Source organism: Lepidochelys kempii, chromosome 6, assembly GCF_965140285.1.
Source record: "Lepidochelys kempii isolate rLepKem1 chromosome 6, rLepKem1.hap1, whole genome shotgun sequence".
In the NCBI taxonomy this organism is placed as follows: domain Eukaryota; kingdom Metazoa; phylum Chordata; order Testudines; family Cheloniidae; genus Lepidochelys; species Lepidochelys kempii.
The window spans coordinates 101,531,942-101,550,664 of NC_136385.1; positions in this window are offsets into that span (position 1 = coordinate 101,531,942).

Here is an 18,723-nt window from a genome sequence, read left to right on the forward strand (position 1 = left end):
CAAGCATTGGGAGGATTGTTCATTGTTCTTAAGATCCAAGGGTCTGGGTCTGTAGTCACCTAGGCAAATTGGTGAGGCTTTTTACCAAACCTTGTCCAGGAAGTGGGGTGCAAGGTTTTGGGAAGTATTTTGGGGGGGAAGGACGCGTCCAAACAGCTCTTCCCCAGTAACCAGTATTAGTTTGGTGGTGGTAGCGGCCAGTCCAAGGACAACGGGTGGAATATTTTGTACCTTGGGGAAGTTTTGACCTAAGCTGGTAAAGATAAGCTTAGGAGGTTTTTCATGCAGGTCCCCACATCTGTACCCTAGAGTTCAGAGTGGGGGAGGAACCTTGACAGTCCCTATTCCCATTCCTGCCCTTAGCCAAACAAGATTCCAATTTCCCCACCCCCATTCCCTGTTCCCATTTCCCTCTTTAGCAAAAGATGATTTCCCCATCCCCATTCCTTGTTCCCATTTCCCCCCCCCAACACACACACTTCCTGATTGACTGCAGACTATATAGTAAAACTTGAGTTCAGCTTAGCTATACCTTAACCAATCATTTTACTGAAATTTAACTAATTAATCCTAACATATTGTAACATGATTATGTAACCAATTATATCCCACCACCTTAATTAGTTTATGCCCAGCAAAATTAATTATACAGCAGACAGGAACAATCACCGAACCAGACAGAGATTATACAGACAAACAATAGCAAAGTGGGAACTATAATGACAAAACAATACCGAAGTGAAGATTTCACATCCCAGCTATTGATAAGTGAGTTCTTGCCAGACAGGATGCTATCAAACTAAGTTTCCTTTTACATCTTCTAGGCACTTCCCTTTGTCTGGAGACATTATCAGGACAGGATTGTATTCCTAACAGCCCAATAGCACCTTATTTCCATGTGACTAGTTTGGAATGTGAGGAGGTGACCGGTCGCTTCCCAGCTTATGGCTGCCTCTGTTGCTTAGCCAAAGGCCTTAGCCTAAGAACAGGGCCTCAGACTGTCACGGTAAGAGAAGGACCTTACACTGGCAGACAGTGATTTTGATTCTTTCTTTTATACCTCTAACTAGCCAAGTGATAAGAATACACCTACATTCTCAGCGTATAGGTCTTTACAGACTGGCCTGAATATCTATATCTTAACAGTTTAAATCAATGAAAATTGATTATAACAAATGCCAGTTGAAACAATTTTAAAACAAAACAACCCCTCTCCCCCACCCGACACACACAGAGCCAAATAAACATTGCCCTGCAATACATGCAACCTTAACATTGCAGACTGGGTTAGTTCATGAGACTCCAAAAGGGAAATTAAGTGGACGCTATCAATACACTGAAATTAACTAGTGTGTTTTTATTGTCCAAAGAATATGCAAGAATCAAATAAAGTTCAGAGTGATGGATCACAGGAATGAGAAGGATGACTGTTACTATGACATATCACACTTTAGTTTATAAAGAGGCCAAAATGAGCACCTGTTAGCCAAAGCAATCACACTGAGTAAAATTTAGATTTCATAGTCTTGACCGAATAGTGATGTATCACCAGAAATATTAGCAGAGCTGTTGATGCAGCTTTGTTTTTTTTCCTCAGCCTTCTCCACGCATCCTTTTTTCAACTCCAAATGGCTCACTATTTTTAGAACATAGGTTTGTATTAAAAATTAAACAAAATGGGAGTTAGTAGACTGGCAATCATTGTCCCATAGAACTGCAGGTTAATTGTCTGCATGTTACATGTCCAGGCTCTTTGAGGGGCTGATCCTGTTACCACTGGTTTCAGAGCAACAGCCGTGTTAGTCTGTATTCGCAAAAAGAAAAGGAGGACTTGTGGCACCTTAGAGACTAACCAATTTATTTGAACATAAGCTTTCGTGAGCTACAGCTCACTTCATCGGATGCATACTGTGGAAAGTGTAGAAGATCTTTTTATACACATAAAGCATGAAAAAATACCTCCCCCCACCCCACTCTCCTGCTGGTAATAGCTTATCTAAAGTGATCACTCTCCTTACAATGTGTATGATAATCAAGGTGGGCCATTTCCAGCACAAATCCAGGGTTTAACAAGAACGTCTGGGGGAGGGTGGGGTAGGAAAAAACAAGGGGAAATAGGTCACCTTGCATAATGACTTAGCCACTCCCAGTCTCTATTCAAGCCTAAGTTAATTGTATCCAATTTGCAAATGAATTCCAATTCAACAGTTTCTCGCTGGAGTCTGGATTTGAAGTTTTTTTGTTGTAATATCGCAACTTTCATGTCTGTAATCGCGTGACCAGAGAGATTGAAGTGTTCTCCGACTGGTTTATGAAAGTTATAGTTCTTGACATCTGATTTGTGTCCATTTATTCTTTTCCGTAGAGACTGTCCAGTTTGACCAATGTACATGGCAGAGGGGCATTCCTGGCACATGGCATATATCACATTGGTGGATGTGCAGGTGAACGAGCCTCTGATAGTGTGGCTGATGTTATTAGGCCCTGTGATGGTGTCCCTTGAAGAGATATGTGGGCACAGTTGGCAACGGGCTTTGTTGCAAGGATAGGTTCCTGGGTTAGTGGTTCTGTTGTGTGGTATGTGGTGCTGGTGAGTATTTGCTTCAGTTTGGGGAGCTGTCTGTAGGCAAGGACTGGCCTGTCTCCCAAGATTTGTGAGAGTGTTGGGTCATCCTTCAGGATAGGTTGTAGATCCTTAATAATGCGTTGGAGGGGTTTTAGTTGGGGGCTGAAGGTGACGGCTAGTGGCGTTCTGTTATTTTCTTTGTTAGGCCTGTCCTGTAGTAGGTGACTTCTGGGAATGCTTCTGGCTCTATCCATCTGTTTCTTCACTTCTACAGGTGGGTATTGTAGTTGTAAGAATGTTTGATAGAGATCTTGTAGGTGTTGGCCTCTGTCTGAGGGGTTGGAGCAAATGCGGTAGTATCACAGAGCTTGGCTGTAGACAATGGATCATGTGATGTGGTCAGGGTGAAAGCTGGAGGCATGTAGGTAGGAATAGCGATCAGTAGGTTTCCGGTATACGGTAGTGTTTATGTGACCATCGTTTATTAGCACTGTAGTGTCCAGGAAGTGGATCTCTTGTGTGGACTGGACCAGGCTGAGGTTGATGGTTGGATGGAAATTGTTGAAATCATGGTGGAATTCCTCAAGGGCTTCTTTTCCATGGGTCCAGATGATGAAGATGTCATCAATATAGCGCAAGTAGAGTAGGGGCGTTAGGGGACGAGAGCTGAGGAAGCGTTGTTCTAAGTCAGCCATAAAAATGTTGGCATACTGTGGGGCCATGCGGGTACCCATTTTTTCATGCTTTGTGTGTATAAAAAGATCTTCTACACTTTCCACAGTATGCATCCAATGAAGTGAGCTGTAGCTCACGAAAGCTTATGCTCAAATAAATTGGTTAGTCTCTAAGGTGCCACAAGTACTCCTTTTCTTTTTCCTATTACCACTGAATCTGATTGGAGTTTAACAGATCTGCAGAATTTTCTTTTCTTTATCCATGTGTCTGCTTTAGCGGCTGGCTGAATTCACGTGCTCCTTCTTTGTTTTGCTCTAATAAACGATCAGCTCCTTTCTCCCTCCATCTTCTCATTGATGCGCTTACCTTCTCTTGGCTTCCCATGATCTCCATCCTTCCCAGATTATTGTTCTTGGGCCAAACCCTGAAATCCTTACTTAAGTAAAACTCCCATTGACTAAACTAGTTACAGACATTTGTCCTCTTTCTGCTGTTTGCTATTGTTTATATAGAATAAAAGCTGTGCCTGATCATTTAAAGGCAAAGAGAAGGACAAGGAGTCAAATTCTGCTTTTGGTTAAAATGATGTAAATCTAGAGTAAATCCTTTGGAGTAAACAGCTATTTCAGATTTACATAAATCAATGTAACTGAAGTTGGAGTTTGGCCCAAGGTCCCCATTCCAAGAGCTTTACAGTGTTAGGGTCTATACAAAACTTAGCTAAATCAATAGGGTTCTTTCAATAATCTGTTTTTTGATTAGCCCCTACATTTGGACGGAAAATATGATGATGGCACAATAGATCTGTGGAGCAATGAGTGGGGAAGTAGAAGTTTGTTAAAAATATATATATATAAATTACACAGAAAAACTACAGTTAAAGACCATTTTTAAGGTGGCAAAGGCAAGCAATCAAAAGTTTAAAAATATCAGAAGTAAGGCTGCCTTTGTAACCTTAATTCAGCCCTTTTGTATGTATGCATTATGCTACGGAGTTTGATTACACAATCACATACTATTTTAATGCAATTTTTGTGTGTGCACTATATAAATTTTACAAATATATCAAGTGACATACCTTTCAAAGGAAAATTATTACAGATATATTTTGCAGAATTAAGTTTATAGTTAAATTCAAGTGGGTGTGTTTCCAGGGGGTCTTGCAGGAATTGGTTCTTGGCATTACAGTATTTAACATTTTTATCAATGATGTGGAAGTAAACATAAAATAATCTCTGATACAGTTTGGAAATGATACAAAAATTGGGGAAGTGGTAAATAATGAAGGTGACGGGTCACTGATTCAGGGCAATCAGGATCGCTTGGTAAACTGGGCGCAAGCAACCTGTGTTTCAATAAGACTAAATGTAAAGGTATACATGTAGAAACAAAGAATGTAAGCCATACTGACAGAATGGGGGATTCTATTCTGGGAAGCAATGACTCTGAAAAAGATTTGGGGGTCACCACGAATAATCAGCTGAACTTGAGCTCCCAAAGTGACTCTGTGGCCAAAAGAGCTAATATGATCCTGGGATGCAACAGCGAAGCTCAGTTGGAGTAGAGAAGTTATTTTACTTCTGCATTTGGCACTGGTGCGACTGCTGCTGGAGTACTGTGTCCAGTTGTGGTGTCAACAATTCAAGGAAGATGTTGATAAATTAGAGAAGATTCAGAGAAGAGCCAAGATAAGGATTAGAAAACATATCTTATGGTGATAGATTCAAAGTGCTCAATCTATTTAGTTTAACAAAGAGAAGGTTAAGTGGTGACTTGATTACAACCTATAAGTATCTACAGAGGGAACAAATAGTTAATAATAAGGTCCTTTCTGGCATTGGAATCTGTGAATCTATGAAGTTCCATTATTAGGATCCGAGCCTGCAAATACTTACCCTTATGAGTAGTTTTACCCATTACTGCCAATGAAACTACTCACATGAGTACAGCTACTCACATACTCAAGTGCTTTCAAGTTCAGGCACTTGGTACTGTTGAATTCAGTGGGAGTGTGAGGACTTTTTTTTTTAAAAAAAAAAAAATGCAGTCGGCACAATACAGAATATCACTGCTAACAAAATGTGTATGAAGTGACCTACTCTGCATGCTCAGTAGTTATTTTCCAAACCTAAATATCTTGGCCGTGTGAGAAATCCAAGTTAAAAACAAATCTCAGAAAAGGTGTTTAAATCAGAAAGGTTGGAAGATGCTTAAGTACAGCCATGCTACCAGGCACTGGTCTAATAGCTCTGGCCCCAATCTTGCATTCCTTACAAACGCACAATTCCCAGTGTAGTCAGTGGGAGCTTTAGGAGCATAATGCAGGATCTGGTCCTTTATTTGTAGAAATAGCAACAACAAAAACAGATTTTTATGTATCTCATTTTTCTACTTTTGACAAATAAATTAAAATTGGGATGGATGGGGTCAAGGAAACAGAGTTTAGCTAAGGACATGTCTCTGCCTGCTTCCCATTAAGTGTCCACAATGTGCTCGCACTGCACAGGACACAAATAACAGCCTGAAGAGCTCACAATCTGTACTGAAACTAAAGCAAAATATTTTCATTTATAAACTCTGATACCAGCTGGCATTGCCACACAGCACATTGAATTGTTTGGACTGCTAGTTTGGCAGACTAGCTTCAAGAGCACCGATGATATGTTTAGGGAGTCTGAAAATGGTAGAATTTGGACTCAGATTATTTCTGAGACTTAAATATGGTAACAATTCATGATAACGCAGGAGTATAAACTTTATTGATCTTTGTAGAGCTGTCCCTTGGGTAGGGCAAATTGGGGCAACTGCTCCGGGCCCCACGGGCTGGTGTGATTGGCTGGCACAGTCTGTCCCAGAACAGACTAATCTGTCACTTGCGCCCTGGGTCTCCGTGCTCCGAGTCCCATGCTTTTGAGGGTGGGGGCCCACGGGCCGGTGCGATTGGCTGGTGCTTTTGGCAAATCCATCACTTCCACCCCAGGCCCCGCACGCTCCTAGGGACAGCCCTGCATCTTTGATATCTAAAGTGTATTCTTTCTATATATTCCTTAATGGATGTGTTCTGTCATATGTTTTAACAACAATATTTCTTAACACTCCATATCTTGAGTTCAAACCACTTTACAAATACTATGAGCTGGGCAGTTAAATATTACTCTTCCCATTTTACAGATGGGTACACTGAGGCAGGGAGAGTAAGTGACCTGCCATACCAGGAGTCAATATCAGAGCTGGGACTAGAACTGGGAATTACTGACTCATTACTCGTACCTCTTAGAAAGTTTGGAAGTTTCTCATTATAATGAAGCAAGCACAACCAGGCTGGGCGCAGGAGACTAAACAGGTGTAATGCTGCCAAACGCAGGGAGAAGGAAGTTTATTCATGCTTAATGTTGATGCAAAGAACTATTTACTTTGGCATCATCATCCACACTCCACTCATGGCTTGTGGACACAATGAAGCACAGACAGACTGATTCATTCAGGATTAAAAATACATTTTATATGACTGCAGATATGGTTTGATGAGGTTAAACATCCATGCTCTCAGAACTGTTCCCTTCATTGGAGTCAGATAACACAGGAATGATATTTCTGGCACCTTAGAGACTAACCAATTTATTTGAGCATAAGCTTTTGTGAGCTATACTTCATCTGATGAAGTGAGCTGTAGCTCACGAAAGCTTATGCTCAAACAAATTGGTTAGTCTCTAAGGTGCCACAAGTACTCCTTTTCTTTTTACAGGAATGATATTGTGAGTGTTTTTTTAATTTGTACACATTTACAGAGCAAACTTAGAACCCTACAGTTTATCCAGAGTGATGTTGCTGGCAGAAGGGAATGTCCCTGACCTTGTACATGTGATGTGGGTAGGACTTGCGGGAAGAGCTCATTCCCTTGTATTTGGGGGAGCTCATGGATTGCCCTAGGGTTACAAATTGTCCCAAAGGGTAGGGAAGGGCGAGTGATAGACCTGACACCTTCCTCATTGGCCTGCAGGATCTGAAAGAACGGGGCAGCCTGTGAACTTCCCCTGCACACCAGAGAGCTGGGGAAACAATCCCCACCTGGAGCTCCCCCTGGGGCACTGTAGCTCTGTATCACCTCCAGTGAGAGCCAGATTGTAATTAACACTACCTGACTTTTAAAAGAGATGTAACAAAAAAGACCTGCTGCCTGGGTACAATCTCTACAATGCAACCCAGGAAATTTCTAGTTAAGGAACATAGAGATTTGCCCAAGAAGCCAAAAGTCTCAGCTTTGCCACCAAAGATATGTTAATTTGGGCAAGGGGAAAGAAGCAGTCCAGCATGAGCAAGCTTCCTTCAGCACTGCTCCACCGTTGTCTCTTGTAGTGACCACCTGTACAGATGAGTTTTAAGTCACGTGCCTATAATTTATGCACCAACTAGGCCTTTCATTAAAGTGGTGTGATTTTCAGAGGCAAAGTGCAACCACAATTCCCCTGAAGATCAGTAGAGGGGACCATTTTTACATAGACGCTTTTTTCCCAAACATAATTATATTTAAAAGAAATAAATATTTTTCCCCGCACAAAATCAGCATAAGTTTCCTCTGCCAAAGAGAGATTTTCTATTTCTGTGCTTTGTAAGATTTACTAGCTCTTCATTCTTGCCTATTGGTTCATACTTGAGACACAGAATATTCTATGTCTGCAGTGTTGTTGTAGATTGAAAGATTCTCACAAACAGAAGCTGGTCCAATAAAAGATATATTACCTCACTGACCTTGTCTTTCTAATAGTATATAAGATAATAAATCAGCTTCTTCCCAATTTTTAACATGTTTTGATCCTTTTTTTGCAATGTTGTAACATTGCCAAAGAGGCAAATTTGGCTCAAAATTTAGGTAAAAAGGAGGTGTGTGTAATCAAAGATTAATAGCAATGCTTCCAAGACTTTTTTTTTTAAATTCTAGAGAAGAAGTTTTATTTATACACAAATGAACAGTCCCTTATAGTATTTGCAAACTAAACATTGACATATTGTGCTGAGCATTAAAACCTGAAAGTAAGTGACAGAAAACTGACTATAAAAAGAAGTGCAAATGATTTGTCTATTTTCATTGCCAAAGTTAACTGAAATGTACAAAGTAAACCAAGTGAAAAAGCAATAAAAATAAATGAGAATTAAAACATGCGTTCAATTTTAAAAAGTTAACATGTTCCTAAAAACCTAGGAAAGCCGATTTTATTAGGATATGTATTAACATGGCAATGTCCCTTCACATTGAAATACATGTAAAAGAGGGAATAATTCTCAGTTTATCTTCAGAATTATTGTATACGGTGTGTTTTGGCCGAGAAACTTGAATACTGTTCTGTCACATTCAGTACAACAAAACATATGGTAATATACTGTATACATGTTTGCATTCAAATATTGTTAGAAATAAAAGCAGCAACCCTGTAAATGTATGTTGACAAAACATATGGCCTATGGGTCAAGTAGACATTAATCTTCATGTTGGTAAATGGGATTGTCTATACACGGTTTAAGGAGGATGGCCCAATCACATGGACACTTGTCCAGCTTAAAGTTCTCAAAAGCAATGTATGTTTCTGCTAGGCCTGTCTCCCAAACTATCTTAACAGAGTGACTTAGGAGCATGAGTTCAAGTGACTATCAGTGGCACTTTTGAAAATCCCACCCCATATCATTTTAGCTGAAGACAGGCTTATAATTTCCTGCTGGAAATAAATCATGCCGCCAACAGAGACAGATTCTGGCAGATCATAGTAATGGACAAATAGACAAATACTCTGACTATACAGCAACTTGGCATCTGTTTCACAATTGCTGTGAGAAGCCTCAAGTACAGATTGGTAAACCATAGAGCTTGGCAAACTTTGAAGAGACTTGAGAATTAGATTGATGGAGAACCATAGACAAGCTCATTATTGTTACAAACCTCACTGTTCCCAACAAAAAGGTTGTTGTAAGCACAGAAATGTAGAAGTGCTTTGACAGAAAAAAGCAACAGCAAGTAGTTGACATTGGCTGACTTCTCTAAGCCTGAAAAGAATGAATATCCTGAGAAAAGGGGTCAGATTCAGCTGTGGTATAAAAAAGTTCAGTTCTACTGACTTCAATGGAATCATACTTGTTTGTGCCAGCTAACCCTTATGATGTATTCACAAGCTTTTCCTTCTGTGTTATTGTCATGAGTAACCCCCCTTTTTTTCCCTTGTATGGAGGGAGAAGGTTGCAGGGCTGGGAAGTTAAGTGCAGAACAGAAAAATAGCTCTAGAGAAATGTGGAAATGTAATCAGATATGAATTAGTCTGAACAAGGGCAGATTTAGGCCAGGTCTGGATAAGTGGCTGCTTCAGGCACCACACTGCAGGTTGTGTTATCAATTGGGAAGGAGATACACAGCATGGAGATCCTGTGCAGCTGAAAGAGGCCAACGTTCAAGCAGGGCCAGCTCTAGGTTTTTTGCCACCCCAAGCAAAAAATTTGCCGCTCCAAGAGCCATTTTGGAGTGCATGGAGAGAAGCCAGCAAACTGGAAGGTGAGGTCCACACTCTAGCAGGGAGTCTTGGGAGAGAGAGATGGACACAGCGTTGCTCATTGGCGGGAAAGGAACGGTGAGCAAAATGCTGTGACTTTTTAGGAAGGTGGTGGCTTGGCACAATGGGATTGGGAGGTTGTCTGTAGAAGCAGCCAAAGCAGAAACTGCTGTACTAGAAGGAGGGAATAAAATGGAGTCACCCCTCCTCCAGGATCCTGAACTGTGCCAGGGAGATCCACACCCCCCCCCCCCCCACTCTGGGGCCTCTGGTGGTGCATCCCCTCCACCCAATCATGTGCCCTTGGGGGGAAAAGCTGCAGAGAGGAAGTAGCAAGAGACTCCAACTGGTAGAAGAAGCTATAGAAGCAGCCAAAGCAGGGATCGCTGGGCATTTTGATGGACTTTTTCTGCCCTGTACCGATTGGCTGTGTGCTCCAAGTCCCTCCCTCCCTCAATTAAATAGATTTGGACAGATTGGAGGGAAGCGGTGTCAGAGCCAGTGAGGGTAGAGCAGAAGGGAGTACATTAGTCAAGGTAGGAATAATCTGACCACAGGCAACTGTTTTAACCATCCAGACATACAGAAAGGGTTGATGTAAAAGAGTAATGGTTTTTCTGCAGAGCTGTAGCTACCCTCCTATATCAATGGAAGAGGTTTTTCCCTCAGTGTAGTTAATCCACCCCTCTGAGAGGTGGTAGTTAGTTTGACAGAAGAATTCTTCCATTTACTGTAGACACAGCTAGGTCAGGGTTAGGTTGACCTAAGTACATCGTTCAAAGCATGACATTTTTCACAGCCCAGAGTGATATAACCAGGTCGATCTAATTTTTAACTATAAACCAGACCTAAGAATTGGCAAGACGTTATAATCGCCAGGATATGTAGGAGAAGGAGGAAACAAAGATGACCCCAATGTTGTCAGCCTGAAATTGGCAGCTGAGTATTTTTTAGAAGCAGGCTGAAATATGCCAGTTGTTGCTAGTCTAAGAAAACCAGTGGAGAGATAGTTTGGAACAAATCAATGATCTCATGTTCTCTACTCAGCAAACTGTGAGAAGGCCCTGAGCTGTTGTTCAGCCAAAGAGAACTAGGGAACTTACAGCTTGCGCTACCATCTGTGCCTGTCAAATTCCAGCCAAAACAATCTCTTCAACAGAATCCAGCAGTGACACTCACTCATATTTTGGCAGGCTGTGTGCGGAGGGTGAAGAAGCTCTATCTTAAGCCTAGAATCTGCTGTAAAGGAGGATTATTAGTGCCAATTAATTTCTCTTTGTATACAAGAACTATTGCTGATTGCTACTCGCACTCCAAAATCTGATGAACTATGCAGTACAATGTCAAAAATGTATGAGTGGTGTAGATCTGTAGAAGTGCTCCTGCTGACCCACCTGCAGCACACACTGCATGCCACTTGCTTCATTTAAGTGCTGTTAGGAGGGGAGCTATTTTAAAGGAATCCCCTGCTGCACAGTTGAGAAACATGAAATCTTACACACACACACACCCCTGAACCCTGAGGCCCTCGCTCATTGAATTCAATGGGATGCTGCCTGAGCATATACACTGAATAAGAACTCCGGAATTTGGAAGTAGCAACCCTGGCATACCTTTCAGAGTAACAGCCGTGTTAGTCTGTATTCGCAAAAAGAAAAGGAGGACTTGTGGCACCTTAGAGACTAACCAATTTATTAGAGCATAAGCTTTCGTGAGCTACAGCTCACTTCATCAGATGCATATCGTGGAAACTGCAGCAGACTTTATATATACACAGAGAATATGAAACAATACCTCCTCCCACCCCACTGTCCTGCTGGTAATAGCTTATCTAAAGTGATCATCAGGTGGGCCATTTCCAGCACAAATCCAGGTTCTCTCACCCTCCACCCCCCCACACAAATTCACTCTCCTGCTGGTGATAGCCCATCCAAAGTGACAACTCTTTACACAATGTGCATGACAATCAAGTTGGGCTATTTCCTGCACAAATCCAGGTTCCAGCACAAATCCAGTTTGACCAATGTACATGGCAGAGGGGCATTGCTGGCACATGATGGCATATATCACATTGGTGGATGTGCAGGTGAACGAGCCTCTGATAGTGTGGCTGATGTTATTAGGCCCTGTGATGGTGAAGTAAAGAAACAGATTGATAGAGCCAGAAGAGTTCCCAGAAGTTACCTACTACAGGACAGGCCTAACAAAGAAAATAACAGAACGCCACTAGCCGTCACCTTCAGCCCCCAACTAAAACCCCTCCAACGCATTATTAAGGATCTACAACCTATCCTAAAGGATGACCCAACACTCACAAATCTTGGGAGACAGGCCAGTCCTTGCCTACAGACAGCCCCGCAACCTGAAGCAAATACTCACCAACAACCACATACCACACAACAGAACCACTAACCCAGGAACTTATCCTTGCAACAAAGCCCGTTGCCAATTGTGCCCACATATCTATTCAGGGGACACCATCACAGGGCCTAATAACATCAGCCACACTATCAGAGGCTCGTTCACCTGCACATCCACCAATGTGATATATGCCATCATGTGCCAGCAATGCCCTTCTGCCATGTACATTGGTCAAACTGGACAGTCTCTACGTAAAAGAATAAATGGACACAAATCAGATGTCAAGAATTATAACATTCATAAACCAGTCGGAGAACACTTCAATCTCTCTGGTCACGCAATCACAGACATGAAGGTCGCTATCTTAAAACAAAAAAACTTCAAATCCAGACTCCAGCGAGAAACTGCTGAATTGGAATTCATTTGCAAATTGGATACTATTAATTTAGGCTTAAATAGAGACTGGGAGTGGCTAAGTCATTATGCAAGGTAGCCTGTTTCCTCTTGTTTTTTCCTACCGCCCCCCCAGATGTTCTGGTTTAACTTGGATTTAAACTTGAAGAGTGGTCAGTTTGGATGAGCTATTACCAGCAGGAGAGTGAGTTTGTGTGTGTATGGGGGTGGGGGGGGATGTGAGAAAACCTGGATTTGTGCAGGAAATAGCCCAACTTGATTGTCATGCACATTGTGTAAAGAGTTGTCACTTTGGATGGGCTATCACCAGCAGGAGAGTGAATTTGTGTGGGGGGGTGGAGGGTGAGAAAACCTGGATTTGTGCTGGAAATGGCCCACCTGATGATCACTTTAGATAAGCTATTACCAGCAGGACAGTGGGGTGGGAGGAGGTATTGTTTCATATTTTCTGTGTATATATAAAGTCTGCTGCAGTTTCCACGATATGCATCTGATGAAGTGAGCTGTAGCTCACAAAAGCTTATGCTCTAATAAATTGGTTAGTCTCTAAGGTGCCACAAGTACTCCTTTTCTCCTGGCATACCTTATCTTAGTATAACAATTGTGTGTGAAATATCCATGTGTTCAATCCATCTAACAACCTATCCCCACAGCAAAACTTTACACCACCTTTTCCACTGTGCATGTGGACTGCACAGTGTATACTTAATGTTACTGTAGCCGTAGCTCGAGACTGAGTGTTTTTATATGACAAAATCCATTAATTTTTCATGAGTCTTTGTACTTCTTTCATATGGAAATAGAACATTTACAGGTTAATAGAAAGGTTTGAAATCCATCTGAGGGCTTCAGGAGCTGCAGAAAGCACCTTTGCTGTACCTCCTGGAAATGAAAAGATGATTTGGTCACAATGTGTTTGATGGTCTGGAGGACTTTGCATTTGCACTGTGGTGAATCCTTGATGCTCCATTTGTGCATCAGGTGCTTGCAACTTCCATGTAACATCCTAACATGGTTGATGGTCATCTGCTGTCTTCAATGGAGCAAGGAACCAGGTGGTTTAACAGTGTGATCATCTATGACCGGGGTGGGCAAACTACAGCCCATGGGCCGTGTCTGGCCCATCAAAACTTTTAATCTGGCCCTTGAGCTCTATTGTCCCGCTCCGGCCAGAGTGGGGGAAATCAGGGGCTTACCCTGCTCCGCCTCCCAGCGCTCCGGCTGGGGAGCGGGATCAGCTGCTTCTCTCACTTTGAGAAGATAGAGAAGACACTGGAGCTGGTGTCATGCCCACTGTCATTTAACTATGAGAAAGCCCCGCAAGAATTGCAGCTGGAGCTCAGTGATGTCCACTGCAATCCCACCTTGAAGGAAAAGTCCAGTTTTTCCCCTCAGCCCCCACCCCTGCCCCGCCTCTTCCCAGCCCTGCTCCACCCCAGCCCACTCCGCTATGCCAGCTCCCAGCTGAGCCGCCGGTGAGTGCTGGGAAGCAGTTCCCCCCCCAAGCCTGAGAGGTGGGGGAGCAGAGTGGAGCAGGCTGGGGTCAGGTCGCTCCACTTCCTGCTGCCCCATGAGTGTGGGAGCAGGCCCAACTCCTGCTGCATTCCTGCACTGGCTGCTTCTGCCTCCCAAAGCCCTTGGGTGCAGCATCCCCTCCTGGAGGCCTGGGATGCACCCCATTCCCTACAGAGGCTGGGGATGGCCCCCCTTGGAGGCCCGGGGCCAGCTGCCCTGCAGGGAGGCTGCGTAGGGCACCACAATCTCTAGGGACAGCCCTGGATGAGATCCCTGTGTGAACATCTTCCCAAAATAGGTGCACAGTACTTGGCCATGGAATAAACTAAAGCCAGCTTTGCCATTCACAGCATTTGAGCATCACAACCCCAGCTAGAACCTGCTAGCTTTTGGGTGACATTGATGCAAAACTTTGTTTTATGGCACACCTGCTTTAGATGTTGATAGGAGTCATCCTTGATTACAGCCTAACCTAGGTCGTGGGGGGTTAGGATTGTAGGTGATTGCATTTGACATACTCCAATGGTAAACCTGGACCTACCTATATATTATATCACACCTAAAATCTGTATACCTACCTATTTATGTATCATATGGTGCTATTACTTATACAGAAAAGGAGTACTAGTGGCACCTTAGAGACTAATCAATTTATTTGAGCATAAGCTTTTGTGAGCTACAGCTCACTTCATCAGATGCATTCAGTGGAAAATACAGTGAGGAGATTATATAAACACCCATTTTTTCCATGTTTGTGTGATCATACACACTGTAAGGAGAGTGATCACTTAAGATGAGCTATTACCAGCAGGAGAGCGGGGTGGGGGAGGGGAGAAAACCTTTTGCAATGATAATCAAGGTGGGCCATTTCCAGCCGTTAACAGGAATGTCCGAGGAGCTGGGGGGAATAAACATGGGGAAATAGTTTTACTTTGTGTAATGACACATCCACTCCCAGTCTCTATTCAAGCCTAAGTTAATTGTATCCAGTTTGCAAATTAATTCCAATTCAGCAGTCTCTCATTGGAGCCTGTTTTTGAAGTCTTTCTGTTGTAATATTGCGACCTTTAGGTCTGAAATCGAGTGACCAGAGAGATTGAAGTGTTTCTGACTGGTTTATGAATGTTATAATTCTTGACATCTGATGTGTCCATTTATTCTTTTATGTAGAGAACCTGTCCAGTTTGACTGCTGAATTGGAATTAATTTGCAAACTGGATACAATTAACTTAGGCTTGAATAGAGACTGGTGTTGTACCAATAAAATAAAAACCAGCAGGATCTTATTAAAGGGAAAAAGGCAAAATACCACATTTATTGTGAATACAGAAAGAATCATAGTAAGCAGTTAGTTATAGTTATAACATTCCATTCAATCTCAAATTTATTCTCACATTCATTCATTCATACACACACACACACAGGTTCTGCAAGGTTGTTATCATAGTTACCAGCCTTAGAGTTGCTCATGCCAAGCCACTGGCCAGGTGGCCTGGACATGAGGAGGGAGCAGGGCCTTGTCAGATGCTCATCTGATGCTCCTGGAAGTTGGTTTGCAGAATCAGACCCCAAAGTTCTCACTTTTTAGAGTCTATTTTTATAGGAATTTCTTCCTATGCCAGTCTATGGGAATTGCTTCATCATGCTGTTGCTGAATCAATCAGCAGATAGCACATTCCTGACGGCTCCAAGATGTTATCTTGTTCTTTGGTTCTCCCATCCTTGAGGCTGTTGGGTGGATTCCAGTCTGCCCACCGGGGGGGATCCTCTGATTTCCACTTGACGCCTTCTTCAGCTGAGGGACACTGGATTCTTAGGCTGGCACCTCCCTGATCATTCAGTTATTATCCACACCAAGCATCCATCCACATACATCCTCTATCTCTATTTTAATCACAATGGTTAATACAACAAAAGGGTGGGGAGTCTCTGGGTGCTGTTTCTGTTGTTAGAGTATTGCTTTGAGTCTCTCTCTCTGTGAATTGCTTTGAGAACAGACTCTGTCTTAGAATGTACTAACACAATTAGCAGCTTGCAAGTTTCACACATAGAGGGAGAGAAACAGCACCAAAAACCAAGAGACCTCTTAATTAGTAATACCCTGGAATTTAAACTCTGGGGAATCAAACTCATTTGTGATTTTAATACAGAACTTCTTTAATATGATCCAACACTGGGAGTGGATGGGTCATTACACAAAGTAAAACTTCCCCCCCCCCAACCCCCCCATTGCTCCTCGGAGGTTCCTGTTAACTGCTGGAAATGGCCCACCATGATTATCACTACAAAAGGTTCTCTCTCCCCCCTCCACTCGCCTGCTGGTAATAACTCATCTTAAGCGATCACTCTCCTTACAGTAAAAAGAAAAGGAGTACTTGTGGCACCTTAGCGACTAACCAATTTATTTGAGCATAAGCTTTCGTGAGCTACAGCTCACTTCATCAGATGCATACTGTGGAAAGCGTAGAAGATCTTTATACACACAAAGCATGAAAAAATACCTCCCCCCCCACCCCACTCTCCTGCTGGTAATAGCTTATCTAAAGTGATCACTCTCCTTACAATGTGTATGATAATCAAGGTGGGCCATTTCCAGCACAAATCCAGGTTCCCCCCCCACCCCCACAAACACACTGCAGGGGGAGGGTGGGTGAGAAAACCTGGATTTGTGCTGGAAATGGCCCACCTTGATTATCATACCCGTTGTAAGGAGAGTGATCACTTTAGATAAGCTATTACCAGCAGGAGAGTGGGGTGGGGGGGGAGGTATTTTTTCATGCTTTGTGTGTATAAAAAGATCTTCTACGCTTTCCACAGTATGCATCTGATGAAGTGAGCTGTAGCTCACGAAAGCTTATGCTCAAATAAATTGGTTAGTCGCTAAGGTGCCACAAGTACTCCTTTTCTTTTTGCAAATACAGACTAACATGGCTGCTACTCTGAAACCTGTCATTACATATATACTTACCTGTATCTAGTCTTTCAAGCCTAGAAAACTGGGAGGGAAAAGAAGAAAGGGGAGGTAGTGGAGAATAATCAGTGTCCCTACTCATTGCCTTTGGGGCACTGTATACCCTTTGGCTGTATTCATGGCAGGTTTTCATGTGAGGGTCAGGTCTCCTTACATGCTCCTCCACATTATGCCCATCACAATTTGGCTCTGAGTGTTTTCAGAGTCCTCATTTAGGCAAATTTCCTCTCGACTTCAGTGCAAGTTTGGCTAAGGTGCTCAGGATTTTGCCCTCTAAGGACTAGGATGATGTAGAAGTGTTTGGTTGCTGATAACCAGGAGTGGTAAATATGGTTAAGCACAGCCTAGTGGAGCTTTCAAATAGTCTTGAATGTAGGTTTTGTGGGGTTTTTAATGAAAATGTGTGGAAAGCAGCACCATCTCCAACAGAAATCTCAGTCTCAATCCTTCCTGCATTGTCAAGCATTGCATAGGGCGCGAACAGTGGTCTGCCATCTCGCTCTATCCTGGGATGCTCTTTGCATGTCCTGTCATTCACTAGAAGATTTTGCATTACTTTCAGCAACTTTAATGTGAGCCTGCTCCATGACTGTGTTCATGCAGTGTTTATTGGCACATGTTGAAAACAGTCATTAACCCACGTTGAATAGTATCCGATAGGCTGTATGCAGCTATCATTTAGCTGGCTTGTCTTTTGTTGCTTCACTCCTTTTTGCGTTTATTATTTCTGTTGCCGTTGGGCAGCTGGAGGAACACACAAAAGGGGTCGATTGAAAGAATCCCTCCATCAAACAGTACTGCATGAACACAGTCATGGAGCAGGCTCACATTAAAGTTGCTGAAAGTAATGCAAAATCTTCTAGTGAATGATAAATGGCCAAGGAGTCATTAAAGATAATTTGTTGCTGAAATTTATAACAAGACAGATCTTGGCCCATTTGTGCCCTCAATTATATGGTGCAGCGCCCATGCATTTTACTGTGTACTTGTTAGTGAGGGCAGCTTGGACTCTTTATGTAAAATTATAAGAACCAGCTAAAGTTTTAAAACATGCATATGAGTTGCTTTCTCCTACTTCTGTACAATGAGCATATTAAACACATTCAGTTTTCTTTGTAATACTAACTTCTTATTTTCAGTCCAATAATTCTGCTTACCAATCAGACACATATATGGTACTTTCTAGAAAGAGTTCAAAAAGGCAGTCTGCTTTTTGCATTCTGTAGTTCTGCTTTCAGATTCTCTGTAGCCATTTACACTGTAATCCATCCAATCCCATGTTTTGTCCCTTCAACATGTCACAAATTACATTTTTTAACCCAGATTCAGAGTTAGAAGGAATTGGGCCAAAATTAACCATGGTGCAAATACACTGAATGTAGTGGTATTATTCCAGAGATGAATCTAGCCAGCTTTTTATTGTATTGACCTAAAAAGGTGTAGCCTACCTTGCTTCCTGAACTAAATAAGACTCTGCATCTTTGGATCAACTGGATTTTTTTAAATATACGTTTTAAAAATTTGTATATGTCAATATTTTATTAAATTACTGTCAAGTGGGAAATATCAGTTATTTTAAAATCAGTTGATTTTTCTACTTGGCAGTATTATATATGTAAATTTTAAAGACAACACATATTTATGTGTCAGAGTTAAGGGGGTATTGTGATAAAACATGGTTTATAAGA